Here is a 16,280-nt window from a genome sequence, read left to right as displayed (position 1 = left end):
TTTTGCAGTGTTGTCAATAGGGTTTGGCATTCCACGTGGTAAGTTCATATAGGCACCCATTGAAGGTTTTAAAGAGTTTTCCAGACTAGGGCAGAGTTTAAGAAATAACGTGAATGTAAATAGATGCACATTAGATGATTGATTTCATAAAACGGTGGTGTTTCTAAAGTGATAGAAAGCAGTTATATAGTGAAAATCAGTATGTTTTTTTCTCCCTACTTGCATCATTTAAAATGTTTGAATATTAAGGTTATTAGAGGGGGAAAAGGTTTTAATTATCTTTCAAATAAAGGCTTTTATTTTCTGAGATAAAAAATTTAGAGAGATCACTGCAAAGGATTATGGAACATTTTAGTCACCAGGTAGTTTTTAAAATTATTATCGTTATTGTTATTCAAAGTGATAAAAATCTTTGTGGAGGAAAAATATTATACTTCTTGTTTGCAAACATTATATATATACATATATGTATTTTTTTAAGAAGTAAAAATTATCTGTATTCCTAGAATTTGGAAATAACTTTTTTAATTTGGTTGCATATGCTTATATATATCATAGATAGACAGATAGATCAATAGATAGATAGATGGACTGATTGACTTAGGGAGAATTGCAGAATTTGGATAATTGTAGATAGATAGGTGGAGGGAAGGACAGATAGAAAGGATACATTTGCATACATATATAATATTTTTAACAAAATCGTGCTCATATTAGGCATACTCTTTTTGGCTGATTTTTTTCCACTGTTATGTCATTCTGAGTCACTCTTTGCAGATCTCCCCATTCAGAAAATGTAATGCCCTTGCCGCCCTGGCCCCTGCCTTCCTTCTCCAGGACTCCATGCCTGGTTGAGCATCTGTCAGCATCTCTTCCCTGACCAGCTACTGTGAGGCTGTAACCAGACTCAGCATCGACAGTAGCTTAGATCACTGCTTCCCCATTCATCAGAAAGACAATTCTGCCTTACAGGGCTCCATCCCAAGACCTAGGGACTCACGGGCTCGCCTTTGGTGGCTGTGGTCATCCAGCATGGGGACAGAGGTGTTAGCTCTTGATACTACTGGGGAAAGGAGCGCCGTCATAGCCCAGGGCTCTGAGTTCGGTCTCTGAGGTGGAGAGAGTATCAGGGAGGCTCAGAAGAGGGAGCTGCAGGGCTGGTTCTACCTGGGAGGCTATGAGGTGATGAGTGGAGAGACTGATGGTTCCCTGTGAGCGGCAGGAGCCAGAAGAGCTCCCGAATCACCTGGAATCCTTCCAGCTAAGAACGGTTTGGGGGTGGAGCACCAGACGCTTTAGCACTTACGTTATTAACCTGGCATAACCTAATAGGAGTTTGTGCCAGAGTCTTCGGCATGGCTTTTACTTTGAACATATTCATTGATTTTTCTTCCTCCCTTTAGAGGAACCTGGGAGAAAAAACTATCACATTGCCAGGAACTGTTACGAAGAGTAGCGACCATGCTGGCAGATGGTTGAAATCATCCATCCATCCATCCATTCATTCACTCAGCAAATATTTTGTGAGCCTGTGCCATGTGTCATGCTCTTAACTAGGCACAAGGAATCAAAGATGCATTCTGTTGCCAGCCGAATCTCCTTGACGCTTGGAACAGCAGGTGTGCTTTGTTATATTCTGAAGTCAGTTGCTAGCGAAGCCAAGAACATTAAATATAAAGGGAAGTTTAGGAGATATCTGGAAATAGCATTGCTGTAGTCTGCAAAACCCACTGACACGAAATGCTCATTTAAGTACGTGAATATTGGGAATCCGGGGCACACGTAAATAAAGAATCCACCTGATACATTTCAAAAACTGCCTTCTGAACTATTTAATTAACAACCTATGAAAAATATACTCTTGAGACCTAAGTGGATAATAGATGTCACCTCTCTTCTATAAAAATGCTATGCTACCCGTAAAACTTAATTTTAAAATGAACAGTCAGCACTTGGCATGAGCTGTCTCTCTCGAAGTTTCACCTATCCTGGTTTGACACAGATAATAAAGAAGGGCAGCATTTACCCTCGTGGCTGCCACGGACAGTTTTATTTATCGTTGGATCATAAGGTGTAGTGTTGTCTCCTGGGTATGAAAATTGATTGACAGGGCAGATGGTCTTTATTGTTCCTAAAGTTCTCTTTAGTAAACGACACACTAATTCTTTAATGCTTTCATCTATCTAACCCTCCCTGTGCAATTAAAATTGGGTGACACATTTTTATGGTCACCGAACGAGCATAAATTGGCATTAATTAGGGGTATTGTAAGGTAATTCCCTATTCAAGAAGGTACGTGCAGCCAGGAGGAGCACAGGACTGCTAATAAAGTTCTCAAAATCACCTCTAACGCTCATGCAGCAAAGAGGTTATGCTCCTGTCTTCATAGGGTAGGCTTTGCAGGGGGGAAAAAAAGGTTGAATTTTTATACTAATCTTATGTGTTCAGACATTCATCGTCTGTCTTCCCCCTAGCTCCACCCTCCCCAACCCCCACCACCTGATCCTGAAATAACATAGGTCTTTGGTAAGAAACACAGACGAACTCTTTGGATTAATCAATTCGTTAGTTAATCAATAGAAGACATGCCTTCTAGGCTTGCATTCTGGGTACTAGAGTCTGAGGATTCTTATGCTGAGCACAATGGCTTCAATGAGCCATTAGGTGAAAAACCACAATGAGGCATTTAAAAAGCTTTGCGATTAAATCAGAGGCAAGCTGTTGACCTTAGCAGACTCCCTCCTCCCAGTATCCAAGGTATCAATGTAAACTGTTGCTGTCGGATGGGCAAAAATGATTTCTACCTTTTAACATTCTCGTGGTCCTATGAAATGAAAATGGCTGACCTCCCCGATACTCACTCCATGCATCGATAATAGCAAAAGGAAATTCATATGTTAAATAAAATGCTTATGTTCCCAAATGTAAACCAGTGGGTGGGCTGTGGAAGACTATCAGAGAAGAAGAGAAAGTGCAGGGCAAGGCCTAGCAGGCTGGGTTAGCTCAGTGTGCCCCGGCCCTGGCCCACTTACACTGTGACTCGGTTTCCAAGTTGATAAAGTAGAAGCATCACTTGCCACAGAAGCCAGTGATACCATTTTTAAAACAAAGGACTACATGCACTTATTTATTCAACAAACGTTTATTGAGCGCCTGTAGGGTGCTGTGGGGCAGGAAGACTCTTTACCCTTCTAGGTTCTTCCAGGTGGTCTAATAATCAAATCCACATGAGACAGATTGAAAAGAGAAAATAACCAAATCTAATTACATATGTCTGCACGGTAACCCCACATACATGAGAGTCAGACCGGACATGCATGAGAAGTTCAGGGATGAAGTTACAGGAGCTGTAAGTGGGGGCTTCAGAGGGGAGGGACGTCGCAGGGCTGATGAGATGAACAACAGATGTTCCGTAATTAGAAGTTTGCCCTGTGGTATAGGTGGGTCGTAAAAAGTTGTCTCTGGTAATGACTCTTATTAAGGGCAAAACTCCAAATTCATATTCTTTAAGGGAAAGCTAAAAATTTCCCATTAGCCTCTAGAATCTCTATTTCCTTAAGCTCAGAATAATTCATATACCAAAGTGGCACGTGTGGGGAGTCCCGTTCTGAACCCCTTCAGTGCCAAATGCCGTTCTTGACACCCACACCCTACATTAGAGCAGACGGAGCAAGGAAGAGATGTCAGGTGTGTGTTCGGACAGGCTTTGCCTTCCAGTCGTGCCCAGACCTGAGGAAAATCACTGCCTCTTCTCACTCACCTTTTCTGTTCATGTCTCTGTGCCCGCACTCCCCCGTTAGTGGAACGATGAGCAGTCAGCAGCATTTAGATACCGTTTTCTCAAACTCTTCCCTTTCAAAGCTATGCAAATTATGTAAGTATAGAATCCAAGTTTTGGAAATGGGAGAGGTGATCGGTGTGGCTGCTTGGTTCTCCTTTACAAAAATCGAGTGTCATCTCTTCTCTATGGTCATTTTTTTCTATCTCAGCAAGTAGGAGAGAGATTAAATACTTTTTCTCGGCTGCTACCTTCTTGAGTTTGAATAATAAACAAATCTCTCATTTAAAGCAGTGAATCGGGACTATTTAATGTGTGTTCATTCCATAGACACCCCTAATCTCGTGCCATAGAATGTTTTTCATTATCTAGTAGTCTTACGTAGATGCTAAATGCTGATTTCAAGGTTTGTCCCTCAAAATGAAGTTCTCATACATAAAAGGAATCTCTGCGCTTTTAAATTTTTCATTCTGTCCACTTTTCAAATCATCTGGTTTAGTGGAGCTCTTGTAACTCTTTGATACAATTTTCATCACTTGTAACCTTTATATCTTTTAGAATTTTTTGCATGATGCTTAGTTCTTACCTTGTCAACAAGAAATAGCACTGCTGGTTTCTGCTGCCGAATATTCTACATTAAAATTCACGATATTTAATGTTACTTAGGAAAGAAATTGGCACAACATCTCTATGGTGCATCTGCTGGGTATGGCTGTCAGTTATTATAAGAGGGTTTCTAACAAATGACACACCAATGCCTTGACTTTCAAAGCCCTTATGCAGAGTGTCAATCATTTACTCTCTGCCTGTTCAAATGAGCATTCTTCCAAGAGCACCTTTAAGGAGTGTGTCTGCCCTGACTTTAAATCAGAAATTCTTTCTGGCCCAGTTTTATCTTGTGGAAAATCTTCACTGTAATGGAAATGTGAAAGGGCAGAAATAACCCATTTGGAGTAATAACGAAGCGCTTTTTAATAATAATGTTTAGTGTTCTTTGTTGTAAATTCAGAACTTCATTGTTCTTTCTCATACTGTCCCCTCCAACATGTCCTGCTTTCTCAATATTCTGTTAGTTGCGAATAATTGTTTACATTGAGAGCCTGTGTCAAATTGAGCAACTTTCACCTTTGAAGTTAAAAATGGAAACATATAAGGAACAGTAATAAGCAGGAGTTATAATATGTGTTATTTAGCAGCCCTGAAAATTATTTGGTTCACCATGTTTCCAAAACAAATCAGACGATAGCCATAATCGTTTACGGTCCACATTCCATGGCGTATTAGCAATGATTACTAGAGTCCGAATACAAATTTGGACTTTGATTGGGAAAGTAGGTTTTAATTTTAGAAAACTATTTCTGGAAATAAATCAATTAATACTGTAAAATAGGAAGCATGCTGTATTAAAAAAAAAAAACATATGTTTACTCTTACTCTCCGTTAATTGACTAGCATTGAGCAAATACATTTCATTTCAAATAATGAATAATTTATGTACTAATTTTGTGTCTTAAAGAAGTAAATAATTTTTGAAATTAAAGACACACTTATTATTTTCCCTTCTTTCATTCCTTCCACAGACATCGATTCAATGCCTACTATGAGCTCAGTATTAGAAATGTATGGACTCGTGCCCTGGATCTTATCAGAGACATAAACAGAAACGATGTTAAACACCAAACACCATCGTTAATAGCTTTCCTTATATCTTTTTCTTTCCTGGAGGTGAATTGAAGGTGGTTTGGATAATTCAGACATAAAAGTTAAATGTTCTACCTAGTAGAACAACAAGCGATAGTTTCCTGCAAATATACCGTCTCGTCTTATTGTCCCCACGGTGCACATCGGCGCTCCTAGGTACTCTTCATCAAATCTACACTCTATTTCATTTAGTTGGATCACTAGGCAATAAACTTGTTGACCTCATTGTCTTCTATATTGTCTGGCTCTCGGTAAATATTGGATAATAAGGAAAGAGCAAACCGAAACAATGTATGATGAGGTTCAGGAAGTACGACCTCCGATATGGCACCTGGACATTCGAATATCTTCAGCTGAAGGGGCTGAGAAAAAGATGGAAGCAAAAAGGTCGCTCTGCCCTCCCCACTCCTGTCCCCACTCTGGGCCTTCTTCCCTGAAAGCAGGAAGTGAACCTCTACCCCATACCTGGCATGTAGAAAACAGCCTTATCAGCAGAGGGGGAATTTAGGGCCCAGAAGGCTGTATAAACAAACCTGGTTAGGCGAACCCTTGCCTTCGTAGTTACTTCTATACCATTTACTACCCAAGGCTTTGGTCTTGTCAGTTCTACACAAACGTATTGTAGCTGGCCCCCACTGCATACATGGAAAAATTCAATGAGATATGTATGCTTTTGTCTTGTTAATATCTCTTTGTCAGTTTAATTTTCACACTCAGCCAGCGACCCTAAGAGAGTCAAGGAAAACCTTTTTCTGCCCTGCACTGTTCTATAATCACTAAAAGTAACCTTTTAATAAGATAACTCATACTTCTGAATTTTTTGGGTCTAAGATCCAAATTAAGAGTACCAGACTCCCACAAGAACTGTTCTTTACTTGCAAAAGTATTAACAACAACAACAACAACAACACTTAAAAAAGAAGCCTTCAGCCAAACTTTGTGGACTCAATAGATTAAATACAATCTGGAAAACACTTTTTTGCCTTCTTATTTAAACCAACCCTCTAAACCTCACAGGTTTGGCTTTCACTAATGTTTGTTGCTTTTCCTTGGTGACAAGCACAAGTACCTCTTCAGAAATCATTAAGTATGCTTTCAGAATGTATTAAGAAAATAACTATTTATTTACAGGTATTTCTGAGAGAGTGATTGAGCAGAGAAGGGAATAGAAGGAATTGGGCATCTCTTGCCAGAATATCTAACAGCTTGAACTTCATGAAAAAATAAACATATATATATGTAAAAAATAAGTAAAAAAAATAAGTAAAAAAAATATATATATTTATAGTGGAAACAATCTTTTCCATCCTTAGACATCTGCCCCAGAAATGAACAAAAACTCCCTTAATTTAACCGAGAGAAGGTAGCTTAATTATGCAAATCAACAGGAGATTGACCCTGCCGTGGATTTTTAATAATAAACTAATTGCCCAATAAGGAAATCAAATTAGACTTTAGTGGCAAATTTCTGTTTGAGTGTGCTGGGAGTTACAGAATCAACTCTGTTACACAGTAATGGTCCTGGAGCTGATACTTAGTTTGCCAGACGACGGTACCAGTCTCTCTTTTGGCATGTGTTCTCTTAAGTACTGACTTTTAAAATTTCACTTAAGTCCACCTCAGCCCTTTTCTAACGATCTCTAAAATGAATCCCAGTCGTCTCGTCTGCTTGTTTACGAGACTACACAACAGTGACAATTGGTTAACCATGAAAGCCTAGTGAGGCTTTTTCCCTTAAGCATTAGTAAGTAAAATATTTTCTTCTGTAGTCAGAGTGACACACAGCAAAAGGGGTCATTTCCTCGGTGGGTTTTTATCATGGAAGAGCTACTTGGAACTTTGAATAACTTGCAGGGTACAAAGCTCTTTTCAGACACGTTTCTATAAAATATACATTTTTTCTCTTATTCTTTACTTCAAGAATCTTAGAGAACAGATCAAAATAATTTTAGATAGAAGAACATCTTGACTTCTTAATGACAAAAATATATTTTTTCTCTTCCTGTAGAATCAAGACAATAAGTGGAGAGAAAAACTTAAACCTAGATTTATAACTGGAGAAATTTCCAGACTTACTAAGAAAATATATTGAAGAGGGAGGAGAGAATTTTCTTTTACTAAATTGCTCCCACTTTACCATGACTCTTTTCTTTAAAAAATGGATCTTCCATCTTCGGACGTGGCTAAGCATCGGAAGTTAGCTGACTTTATAAATTTGTTATTATTCAACAAATATTTATTGGAGCCGACTATTAACAAAAAAAAAACACAACAGGTCCAGAAAGGAGTCACTTGTTCTAAGCCCACATCAGTAAACCAAGTCTCAGGTGCAGTTCAGCCTCTCTCAGGAATGTGACCTGTAACCAGTCAATCCGGAATTTCCTGATACATATTGGTGAGGTCATCTTCATGATAGAACTCTGACCTTCCCCCGAAGAAAGGTGACTTTGCCGGAAACAATCCCTTTATTGTCAGAAAACTTCCTTTTCCGCTCCTTCCTGTCTATAAAAGCCTCCTGTTTGGCATAGTTCCTTGGAGGACCCCTCTCTCTGCTGGTTGAAGTGCTGCCTGATTCATGAATTATCGAATAAAGCCAATTAGATCTTCAAATCTACTCAGTTGAATTTTTTTTTTTTAACACTTTTTAGTTGAAAGGCATAATATTAGGCAGAGGGGATCAGAACGGAGTTAGAGAAAGGAAACAAATAAGTTTGCTGAAGTCACAGAGGTCACGAGTTGGCAGAGAAGACATACTTCCATAGGGACTTAACTTTCTAAGCGAATTAGATAAAATTTCAGACCTGAAGATTTGTAGATATTTGCTAGATAAAGGGTATGAGGGAGACATTTCACTTTGAGGGAACGCCATATGTTAAAGCTCTGAGGCTGAAGCCAGCACTACACGCTGAAGAAACAGACGAGTCCTTTGTGGCTGGTATACACAGTGCAAGGATGAATAGCAAGATGTAAGGCTAACAGACCCTGGAGAAGTGAGATCGCACATGACCTTGTAATGCCAATATATGTCTTTAAGCATGGCTCGGTATGACTAAAATGTATTTCAATTTCAGAAAATATCTTTAAGTATTCATATTTGAAAGTAATTTTTGAATAAAAATGATTACATTAATTGTTCTTATTTTCCCGAGCTATGCTTTTTTTTTTTTTTTCCCAGAATATTTGTTCAAAGCAAAGGCTAGGGGGTCCACTCAGCCTTCAAAGTCCATCATTTCCATAGTCTTTCTTTGACTTAGAATATTATGAGAAGACACTTTACTTTCCCAGTGATTTCTTACTCAGTTTGCCCAGCTGGCACTGGGAGCTCTGCAAAGGCTGTGACTTTGGAGACAATGGAGTGAGGAGCAGAGTGGACTTTCTTTGAGGCTCAGTTACCTCATCCATAGGAGATGCACTAGAATACCTTCCTTTCAGAGTTATTGTGTAGTTTGATAGTAGTTTAGGTAATGGCCAGCACGTACGATTTCCAAACCCCGTTCCAGAAGCTATTCATGTAAGATGAACTTCTTTTACCCCTACTACAACACTATGAGGTAGGAGTTCCCCCATTTTACAGATAAGTACACAGACAGAGGGAGTCTACATGAATTGTTCTGGATTATACCGTTAGTAAAGAGCAGAGCTGAGATTAGAACTGTTTCACTGTCCTGCTTCTGGCACATAGTAAAATAATAATGATGTACCGTTTCTCATTCAAGATATCCAAAATCTATAAATTTAATTTGTGCACTTTTATTAAAGCTGATGTATTTCAAGTAAACAATCTATTTATTGGCCAATCAGATATTTTGATATATCACTTATGTCTTGTGGCAAATTAGCAAATAACATTAACTGCTAAATCTTTGAGTTGGTAGGGTGAGGTCAGAGCCTCAGTCTATTGTTTTTAATAGACGAGGCTGACAATAAAGGTGTGAGAATCAGGCCCCAAACTTCCCAGAGGATGTTGGAAATCAGATATGAAAATATGAAAAATATACCAGAGTTCTAGTAATTAGTTACTGTAAAAATCATTTTTATTAAATGGAAAAGACAGAGGAATGAAAACCCTGAGATCTTGGGGTTGCCATGAGGATCAAGTGAATTAATTAAATCTGTAAATCACTTTAGGACAGTATCTGCAGTAAAGCGAATGTTCAGTAATGTTAACTGTTATTGCTACCTTTTTGTTACTGAATTTCATCTGTCTCTTTTTGTAAACAGGACCTTTAGTTATTGTGGTCACTGGAGTAATTGTATTTTTTTGCGTACTCTAATAATGTATGCGTGTGAAAAATCTAGAAACAGTAAAGGAAATTTTGCTGTGAGAAAGTGGGGTTCCAAGATGCCCAATCAAAGACTTGCCATAGAAAATGGACAATTATGGCATGAGAGAGGCATGCCCTGCACGGGGTAGGAGACTCGCAGTTAAAGAAAAAAAGGAAATGAGTAAAATGAGTCAACCTTGAGATTTCTATTTAAAAGGATTTTTAAAAAGCTTAAATCAAGAAGGGTAAGGGAAAGGAGAAAATTGATGATAGCAGCAAAATTTAAGAAGCTGGAAACAAAGTCGGTCTGCGTGGGTAAGTGGCTGTTGGAGGTGGCTTAGGCAGCAGGGAAGATTTAGAAGCAAACAAGTTCATGCTGTAGAATGCCAGAAAGTGTAAGAATCAGAAGCACCAATTATTTTAGAAAGTAAGGGTACAGGGGGTTAAAACAGGACTATTTGAAAGTCTATCTCTGAAGTACTTGATGTGTTTCAATTTATTTAAACAGGATTTATACCCATGTCTGCAAGTTTGGGGATGGATATAGAATTATAATTACATGCAACCATGAGAAAATCCCTTCAAGAAAAAAAAAAAAAAAAAAAAAAAAGTTAAAAGAAAGGTGTTAGTGAATACTAATATTGATATTATAAATACAGATACGAATATATGGAGAGATAAAGTATATGCATGTGTGAGGAGACAAAGAGGATAAAGTTCAATTCCTGTAGCAGGACATCAATCTAACACCTCGAATGAAAACAAAAGAAAAGGAGAGAGGGAGAGAAACAGCCCAGGAAGCCTGTTATTTAGACCCATAAAAGGAGATTCCAGAAGAAACAACCAAAGGAGCTGAAAGTCGTTCCCCCTGGGGATCGTGGATCAGCTCAGGGACAGGAGGAGAGCGAACAGCTACATTTTATTTTAAGCTTAAGAGAACTAGTTGACTGATCTAAAACCATATCTATTTATATCTTTGATAGATACAAAATTGCATTAAAAGAAAAAAGAGTATCCTTATATATAGTAGGAATGGAAATTCTTACAACAAAATCAAGTTAAAAGAGGTGTTGACAAGTACCCAAATTAAGGTAAAGTAAAGAATGGGGTGCATTGTAAATGGTGAAGTGCATTGAGGAATGCAGTCATATGTCAGGGGGCAGGTGGGAGAAAAGTGGGGAAATAAGTTAAACATAAACATTTACCATACTTCTGCTTCTTTAATGCTTCGTGCTTAAAGAGGCTTTAACATACTCTTAGCTCTTGACAGCCTGCTGATACTGAGGATGCAATAAAGTCATCTAGTTCAATGAGTAGGCCCATATATCAAGTTAAATCCCTTGGCATGTTGAGTTGGTCACAGCTCATGCAGCTTCTATTTCCTGTAAAATTATGGCACTGATACATGTAGATATATATTTAAACCGTGCCCAAGAGTAAACTTTCTGTTTTATAAGACAGATAACTTATCATATAATCAGATAGTTGAAAGAGACATTAGAAGTTATCTGGTTCCACCCTTTGTTTGATTCTCGAATTCCCTGCACATTATTCCTATTTAGTGAAGACTGTTTCCACATATCTTAAGTTTTCTCCTAATGACTGTATAAAGATTGATTATTAGATGATCAGTGTACGTGGAAAGACGAACCGTGAGTACCGTCAGTAATCAGAGCGTGCTTGTGCATCACTGATTACAGTGGGATTCCGCACAGATATTTTGACATGGTAAGGTCTTCCTTGACTAGATATAATGTGAACTCAAGGACTTCCCATGGATGTCTTCAGATAGATCCAGGGCTTGTGTTCAGCAAGCGAGAAGAGATGAGGGTCTTGGTCAAGGGTTCGTGGCTTCTCAGATATTCAAAAAGATGTACAAGATTCCATTTTTTAATTGCTAGAAATCAAACAGCTATTAGACAGGCCGAATGGAATTACAAGGGTGGTATAAATGGCTGACGAACATCTAGAAGTTCTTCTATCACGGTTCATCCCGACCTGAGAGTTAGGTAAAGGAAGACCCCCCTCTTTACCTAACTGTGTGGCTGTGTTCACACACGGAGGTCATAACGGAGCTGGCAGAGGCAGATCCTCAAGAATAAAGAGGTTGATCGTCATTTTTAGAGAACATATTTTTTTAATTGTTATGCAAGTCACGCCTTCATCATCTCTTACCAAGGCCACATCCAGCCTGTATCCAGCCTCTCTGATCATGTTTTCCTTCTCTTCAATCAAACATCCATAGACCTTCCCAAAATATAAACTGATAGCATGAAAAAGGAATTTTTGCTTAATATGCTTGCTTCCCCTCCTGAGTGACCTGACATCCACCATGTCTAACTTTTGCCCTGAGACATTAGATATATACATGCTCTTTCATTTCTGCGTCTTCACATGTTTCAGCTCTGTGTCTGAATTGACAAACTCTCTTACCTGCTTTGGAAACTTCTATCTGTGCTTCATGTCTTGACTAAAATATCACCTTTCTGGAAGCCAACTTGGAATAGCCCCATGCAAAAATAGATAATTCCTCCTTTATTATAATACTTATATTTTAACCACATATGAACTTTTTTAAGAGTGTGTTCCTGGGAGTACTAGAAATATCTAACAAGGGTGCTTTCTTTTAATCATAAGTTGTCCAAATCAAGAACTTTTAAGATCATAATTTTTCAAGATCTTTACTGTCGGCAATGCTTTATTCCATTTTTCTCACTACGTTTGAATTCTGGTAAGTTCTGTTTTATCTAAGGATAATAAATTTAGTGTTCCTGTTGACTGGAATGACCTTAAACCTCTTTCATGTATTTCTTTACTAAAAGGTCATCTTCCCAGTGGAAACGTCTCAGGTCACCCCCATTTAGAATTGTACCACGTTTTCCTCTTTTCTGGTTTTTCTTCTTTTTATCTCTCATCTCCAACAAACTATATATATTTTCCTTATTTTCTTTATTGTTGGTCTACCCCTCCACTATTATGTTAGTTTCTAATGAAGATATATTTATCTGTTTTGTAAAGTGTGCAAAGAACAGTGCCTGACACACATAGTAAGCCCTTAGTTAAGTTAGCTTTTTATTGTACATACATAGGTTTATTGCAGTGCACTAAAAAAATGTGTGGTCTGCAGTTTCTACCTAAAATGTTTATTGAGATTTTGGAGCATCTATGGTTCAAGATAGCATTATTTGTGTTGTGCATATCTCTTATGACAATATATAGAAAGATTTGTTTCATATTCAATTAAGAGAATCAAAAATTTTATTTGTTTTTTTAATTAAAAATTTTTAAAAAAATTGTTTTTAGGAAAGGCAACCCTTGGTTGACCTCACAGGTTGCAAGGACCTTCTCAGCTTACAATCCCTTATTTTTTATTTTTTATTTTTTATGCCTACAGCACCTGGTCTTCCTGTGTGGTCTCCCATGCAAGTACTAACCAGGCCGGACCCTGCTTAGCTTCTGAGATTGGAGGGGATCAGGCTTGTTCAGGGTGGCATGACCGTAGACGAGAATCAAATATTTAATACAGAAGTTTAACTCACTTATATTATTGCCTCTAAACCTTTTAAAAATATATATGCCCTCATCTACCACATTGGGATTGTGTTATTTATACAAGAGCTTCATATTCCATAAAAATTATCTTATTAAAATAAAATATTTATATATCATGACTTCTACTATTATTTTTATAACATTAATGGTAAGTTATTTATAATCATCTCATAAAATTATTAGTCTCATTAATTTAATCGGTACCCATATTCACTTTAATCCTTGTTAATATGGGCACCTCATTATGGCATTCTTGATTTTGAGATGACTATTTTTGGCTATAGGCATGAGTAACTTTCTGAAGAATTTATAAAATTGGCACATTTTGAGTGGCTTAATTAAGAAAGTTTTCTATTGACTTCAGAACTAAATGATAATAAGCTGGCTCTGTACAGCGTTTTGCATTATAATATTTGACCTCAAATTCTATGGGCCCGAAATAATATGCAACTGTTAAAAAGAATGAAAAAAATATGTAGGGTCTAATATAGCGAAACCAACTGCTAACATAGGTAATTTATATTTAGAAAGTACAAAGTAACACATACAGAATAATAGAAGTTGAGATGGTAATTTTAAAGTGCTTAGAACAGTGTTCAGTGTGTAGCAAATGCTATGTAAGCATGTATTAGTGTGTGTACTTTATTGCCTGTCTAGCTTATAGATAGCTATGTACTGTGTTCAGTGGAGGATGACTAGGAGACGGGAGAGTAGAAGGAACTCGATTTTCATTTATCCTATAACGTACAGTGTGAATTTTTAACATATATACATATTATTTACACCTAAAATGTCTTTAAGAAATAAATGTAAAAAAATCAAGCTAATTCTAGAAATCGAGCTTCCTTCTTTAAAACTCAATAGTCCAGGTAATAGTTATGACGAAAACTTTATCTTTGTACCCTTGTATGAATTTGACTTTTCTGCTTGTTTACCTGTATATGTTTTCCTTAATTTTGAAGTTTTTATAAGGCCATGTTCTACCTGACTTTTTTAAAACTTGGCTTTAATCATATTAAAATACATCTTGTAAACTTGAATTTCTTCAGGTCACAGAAATTTTCTTCCATGTTTCCTATTGTATAATTGATCATTGCTTCTCTTCGATTTTCACATTTTTCCTTTGGGAGCATACGTGTTTTATGGTTTGGAACGCCAGCCTAAGTCCACCAGAACTGTCGCTTATTGTTTTTTCTTGAGGTGCTCACCTCTTTCTTCTTTTCTACCGTATTCTGGGTGGGATGTTGAGCTGTGTACCACCCACACCGAAGATGTGCTTTATACTGCATATTTATGATATTTGAGTAAATACCATATTTTCTCTACTTATAAAAGAATAGTCTATCAAAACTAAGGCCAGATAGATGATATATAAAAAGTATTTACTCAAATATCATAAATATGTAGTACTCTCTGTTCTTCTAAGGTGTGTTCGCTACATCACATATTGAAAGTATCACTGTAACATCCTGTGTGCATTACTGTTTTTCTGAAATCTGATTTTGGAAATGAAAAATGGAACTCTTGAATGCTGTTAGTAGGTTATAAAACGGTGCAGCCACTGTGGAAAACAATATTGAGGTTCCTCAAAAAATCAAAAATAGAACTACGCTAAGACCCAGCGATCCCACTTGCGTGTGCACGTACAGAGGAATCGAAATCGGGATCTCGAAGAGATGTCTGCACTCCCGTGTTAATCGCGGCACTATTCATAGTAAACAAGATATGGAAACAACCTAAATGTCTATCCGTGGATAAATGTATAAAGAAAACGTGGTGTATACATACAGTGGAATATTAGTCAGCCTTAAAATTGAAGGCAATCCTGCCATATGTGACAAAATGGATAAACTTGGAGGACATTATGAAAAGTAAAATAAGAGACAGTGACAGAAAAGGAAGTATTGTATGATTCCACTTGTATGAGCTGTCTAAAATAATCTGACTCATAGATGCAGAGAGTGGAATGATAATTGCCAGGGGGAGATGGGAAGTTGTGGCCAATGGTCTAACATTTCCATTTCATGGGATGAATAAACTGTAGACATCAGCCATGCAAACATAGCACCTATAATTAACCACACTGCATTTTGAACTTGAAAAAATTGTTGAATGCTTTTATCACAAGAAAGAGGGAAACATGAGAAAACTTTTGGAAGTGACGAACATGTTTATTACCTTGATCACAGTGATGGTTTCATGGTCATATGCCTATGTCTAGACCCATCAAATTATATTCATTCAATAAGCACAATTTTTGTATGTCAATTATACCTCGATAAAGCTGCGAAAAAATGTGTAAATGCCATCAGAATGGAAAATATAATAGAGAAATATGGAATGAATAAAATAACAAACCTATTTTTGAAGTAAAATTTTAAATACTGAAGTGGCTTGCTAGAGATATAGAATAGCATGCATCAATTCATAAAAAAGGTTAATCAGGTTAGACCTGATTGTCATGTTTAAATACATACAGGAGAAATAATTAGGATGTCTGGGATTTCTTTCAAAATAATTTGAAGTACATGGAGTAGCTTGGGATGTAACTGAAAGATCTAAGATTAGGAATAGCTGGGACAGTAGCTTGGGAAATAAATTTGGCCCTATTTATAGTTCAAGCTGAGTAAGTGATTGTTATATCAACTATACTTTTCTATGTGACTAAGACACTACATCTTTAAAAGGAAACATAAATGGAGAAATGTAATTCAAATTACTGAGAAAATGGGATCGAGTTTTTAAATAAAAATGAAACAAATTATGTTTCTCTTTTAGTTAGGACTGGTTATATTGCATTAAAACCCACTAGACATCACAGATATTTTTTACCCTTTTCAGTATACTTGATGCATTCAAGGTACAAAGCTTCAAAGATTATTAAGTCACAAGACACACATCTACTGAGAATTTGTAATGTCAGAATAAACACTGGAAGATTTACGGGGAAGGTAGGAATAGAGTGGTTAGATGATGTAGGGATA

General features: G+C 37.1%; 1 pseudogene; it reads right to left on the bottom strand.

Moving 5' to 3' along the window:
* Positions 1–13,129: 13,129 nt before the first annotated feature.
* On the bottom strand, positions 13,130–13,248 carry LOC112482185 (annotated as a pseudogene).
* Positions 13,249–16,280: the final 3,032 nt, after the last annotated feature.

This window comes from Pteropus alecto, unplaced genomic scaffold (genome assembly GCF_000325575.1).
Source record: "Pteropus alecto unplaced genomic scaffold, ASM32557v1 scaffold35, whole genome shotgun sequence".
Classification (NCBI taxonomy): domain Eukaryota; kingdom Metazoa; phylum Chordata; class Mammalia; order Chiroptera; family Pteropodidae; genus Pteropus; species Pteropus alecto.
This window is presented reverse-complemented; position numbering and strand designations above follow the sequence as displayed.